This window comes from Cervus canadensis, chromosome 7 (assembly GCF_019320065.1).
Source record: "Cervus canadensis isolate Bull #8, Minnesota chromosome 7, ASM1932006v1, whole genome shotgun sequence".
Classification (NCBI taxonomy): domain Eukaryota; kingdom Metazoa; phylum Chordata; class Mammalia; order Artiodactyla; family Cervidae; genus Cervus; species Cervus canadensis.
In genome coordinates this window covers 88,708,166-88,712,774 of record NC_057392.1, presented here as the reverse complement: position 1 = coordinate 88,712,774, position 4,609 = coordinate 88,708,166, and the positions used below count along the sequence as shown (strand labels likewise).

The 4,609-nt window shown below is 43.2% G+C and overlaps 1 non-coding gene across 1 annotated transcript; it reads left to right on the top strand.

Moving 5' to 3' along the window:
• The first annotated feature begins 566 nt into the window (after window positions 1-566).
• TRNAC-ACA lies at window positions 567-638 on the top strand. Its single transcript has one exon. It is a non-coding gene; the product is annotated as a tRNA-Cys (tRNA).
• The last annotated feature ends 3,971 nt before the right edge of the window (window positions 639-4,609 follow it).

The window sequence follows — 4,609 nt, the reverse complement described above, 5'->3', positions numbered from 1 at the left end:
CTTCCCTTTTCTATCCATTAATGGAACAAATGGAGTCTGACATCCACCCACTTCTCTTTGTGGGCTGTTTGTCACTCACTGAAGGAGAAGCTGAAAAAGGTTTTTGTCTGTTGGCTGTAATACTGATTCCTCATAGCAACGAGATAGAAAAAATGCAAGACGCCCTAAGCAAAGCTTTGTTATGGAATTTAGTTTTGAATAGGCATCAAATAGTTTATGGGTGAAATGGAACCCCTTGTCAAAAAGTGTGTAAGTTTGGACTTCATCCTGTACCAACTCCACTGTGGATATCATGGAGCCAGAGACTCAGCTATGAGGGGTGTTTCTATGAAAGAGGTTCTTAAAAGCGATCTATCAACCAGGAACCTTCAGGGAAGAAGCTCCACAACCCCACTATCACCCAGAAGCTCAGGAAACTTGCACAAAACCCATGACAAAACTTTATTATCACCCATCTTCACAAAATCGTCTGTGTCATTAATTTGCATATCAATAGAACTTAATGATGGTTCCTAGACAAAAGAGATGCTCAGAATATTTGAATGGAATTTTTCTATCGATGAGCTTCCCTGGTAGCTCAGATGGTAAAGCGCCTGCTTACAATGCGGGAGACCCAGGTTCGATCCCTGGGTTGGGAAGATCCCCTGGAGAAGGAAATGGCAACCCACTCCAGTATTCTTGCCTGGAAAATCCCATGGACTGAGGAGCCTGGTGGGCTACAGTCCATGGGGTCGCAAAGAGTCGGACACGACTGAGCGACTTCACTCTCACTTTCACTTTCTATCGATGAGGTTATTAACATCTTTATAGAATTGGTGCTACTTAAAATGTTTCTCAAGTATTTTAGTTTCAAAATCTCTCCCTTTAAATAAGAATTTGTTGTTATAAATGATGTGGTTGAGCACTGTCCCGGGACTCTGCTTCTGCCGAGTTTCTTAAAAGGCTGAGAACAGAAGAGCAGAGAGCAAGAACCAGAAGTTTTCAGAGGTTAAACCCCTTTGGAGACCCTGCATAGGAGAGCCAAAACCTGAGGTTTAGATCCTCAACTCCTCATTCCTCTCGAGGATATAAAAGAATTGAGGTGAAGAAGTCAGGGAGTTAGACGAAGGGTTGATTTGACAATTATCTGGAGGAGGGGGAGTTTCAAGGAGAGCTTCAGTGAGACCATTGCCATTTAAAACAACAGAATCATCTGACTCATGCTTGAGGATAAGAGTTTCTGGAGAGGGTTTGGCTCCACAGAGGACTTGTAGCACTAGTTTAGAGGTTTCCAATCGCTGCACTTCCCAAAGTGATTGCTTTTCTACAACAAAAGAACCTAAGCAGGGATATTGGCTTGTGGTCTCAGTTCATGGAACCCCGCCCAAATTGGTTTCTGCTGTAGGGGTAATCTGACCAGAAAGAGGCTGAGGGGGAGATTGTAGATTTTCAGCTGGAGAGGCACTGCCCAGCAATGGAGCTGAAGCTGGAGTGGCTCAGTTAGGACTTGCTTTGTAATTTACCGGGTCCTGGCGCTAGTGGTAAAGAACCTACCTGCCCATGCAGGAGATGCAAGCGATGGGGGTTCAATCCCTGGGTCAGGAATATCCCCTGGAGGAGGGCATGGCAATCCACTCCAGCATTTTGCCTGGAGAATCCCATGAACAGAGGAGCCTGGAGGGCTACAGTCCATAGGGTCACAAAGAGTTGGACATGACTGAAGCAACTTAGCACACAAGCATGCAGTGAAAAAGGAAAATGCAGGGTGCTCTTGTTCAAAATTTAAAAATTTCAAGATGGTGATGACAAGGCATTAAACCAAGCTTGAGGCCCCCCTAAGTTTGTGGTCCTGAGAATCTGCACAGGCCTCACACCAGTTAAGCTGGGCTTCGACCTAGTGGTAAAATCACACAGCTCTCAAGGTTCCCAAAAGTTCACTCAAGAGAAATTAGGCATAAACTTCTTCCACAGCCAGAGAAAATCAGTGTGGATCACAGATTTCAGTGAAAGACATCTCTGTACCTCTCTTCCCTCTCTTTCTTTCAATCCTCCAGGAGTCAGAGGCAGCCTAGCAAGCAGCCAGATGAGCAGAAACTAGGCAGAGAAATCAACCTGAACGTGTGTCCCCACCCCACCACCTCTCCCCACTGCAAGAGCAGACAAAACGGAGACAATACATGAAGTTTGGAATTTTTAATATTTTATAAGATGGACATTTTACTCACTGAAATGAGATAAGTTGAGAAGGAAACAAAATAACTTGACAATTTTTTTTTAACTTCTGAGAAATTATGGGACTTGTCCAAGATTTATCCAAGATGGTCATGAAAAAGAGGTCAGTTTTGACAGTGAGTTTACAGGACAGTGATAGGAAAGAATAAAGATACTTTATGAATGTGCCTCCAAAGAATTCTGCTGGCTCACTGTATGGTTACATACAGTATTTTATTTACTCACTCAAACTTTTCTGGATAAGCACACATGCACACAACCATGGGTGTCCACATACATAGATGAATTTGGGGATATACATCCATGAACCTAATAGGTTATTTGAGGAGAAGACATTGAACTTATGACTTAGTTGAGCAATGTTTCAGAATTATATCATTACAAGCCACAGCAAAAATAGAGCTGATAAACAAACAAAAATGTGTGCATTGAAAATAATTGTTGTTGTTTTTCCTACATGGAGAAGTTGTCTAGGAATCTGAACTGTGGAGGTGAGGTGTGACTCTAGACCAAGGAAGAAATACTAAAAGGGCATTTTGGTGGTGTTTGAGTTAAAGTTATAATTAAATCAACTGCAACAAACAAGAAATGTGCTTTCACTGCCCTCAAGTGGTTTTGGTTTATCACTGCACCTTCTCTATTTCAGCTACCAGGGAAGCCCTCAGTAGTCAATATTTCCATCAAATTCACATCACAGAGACTATTTGAGAGAAGAAATCTGAAAAAAAAAAAAAAAAACTTCAATTCTCAAATATTTGATAACCAAATGTTATTAAGCAGCTTTATGTAGTTGTGTTAAAATATGTGCACTCTCTAAAACAATTTCAAAATTGTTGGTTTTGTCATCTTTTTAAATTTGTGTGTGACTGCTTCATGAGCTCCAAGTTAACTGGTTAGGGTTTAGGTAGGGAAGGGGTGTGGGTATAACTTTATACCCACATGTTTCCATGTTAAACATGAAAACAGTCTTACTCTATGCAAACATTCCGAGAGCTTATGCTTCCTTCACCTTCTATCAACACCTCACCAGAAGCTCACTGGTACCCTCCCTGGGTGCCGGTATGTGCAAAACTGGCTGGTCAGTCCACCTTGTTGCTGCCTTGGCTTCCCCTTGATTCTTTCAGATGCTGCCAACCCCTTGAAAACCCTGGTTTAGGGGAGTTGCTTGTGGCTTCTACTCCCTGCGCATCTATTCCAGACTCTGAAAGGACATTCTAAGTCTTCTGGTTTTCTTTTTTTTTTACAAGCATTTTTATTTTTTCTTTTTCCCCTTTCTCAACTCCCTCCCCATCCCACCCCTCTGGGTCATCCCAGTGCACCAGCCCCGAGCATCCTGTATCATGCATCGAACCTGGACTGCCGATTCATTTCACATATGGTAATGTACATGTTTCAAGGCCATTCTCCCATATCATCCCACCCTCGCCCTCTCCCACAGAGTCCAAAAGACTGTTCAATACATCTCTGTCTCTCTTGCTGTCTCGCATACGGGGTTATTGTTACCATCTTTCTAAATTCTGGCTTTCAGTAGCCTTCTTCCTCACCCCCTTCCCTATACCAAAGAAGCACAGGAAACATCTAGATGCCCTTACATCACAGAAAAGCCCCTGTTAATGCAAAGGATCTGTCTTGGGCTCTGTTTTTTCCTCAGACTTCTTGTGCCTCAACTGTTAGCTCCATCAGAATTTCCTGGAAGATTTGTTAAAACACTAATGTCTGGCCCCACGCTAGAGTGTCTGATCAGTAGTCCTGAAGTGGATTCCAAAGACTTGCATTTCTAACAGGTTCCCAGAAGATGATAATGCTGCTTATTCCAGAACCCACCTTTGTGAACTACTGGCTTAAACCAGTATTTTCTCAATTGTTCACCTTAAGGTACAAGGAAAAACCAATAAAATGTATATTTTACACAGGGGTCAACCTCAGCTGTAAGCCTTTATTGTAGAGAAAGCTCTTGGTCTATTTTGTTGGTTGGTCTTCCCACCCACTCTGGCCAGAGCCACGGGAGATCTTTCTTAGATCTACATCATGAGAGCCAAGTGGTGAAAGCCATAACAATGTTAAGACCTCTCTGAGAGGTCCATGGCTCTCAGGACTTTCTCACTAGTCCACACCCAGCTTCCAGCAATTTGTAAAAATTAGCGTTTTGATGTTCCAACCAGCTGATGGGGCTTCCTGGTGGTACAGACGGTAAAGAATTTGCCTGCAATGCAGGAGACCTAAATTCAATCCCTGGGTCAGGGAGATCCCCTGAAGAATGGAATGGCAACCCTCTCCAGTATTCTTGCCTGGAGAATTCCATGGACAGAGGAGCCTGGTGGGCTACAGTTCATGAGGTCGTGAAGATTTGGACACGACTGAGCAGCCAACATACGTACCAGCTGATAGCCCTACTGGT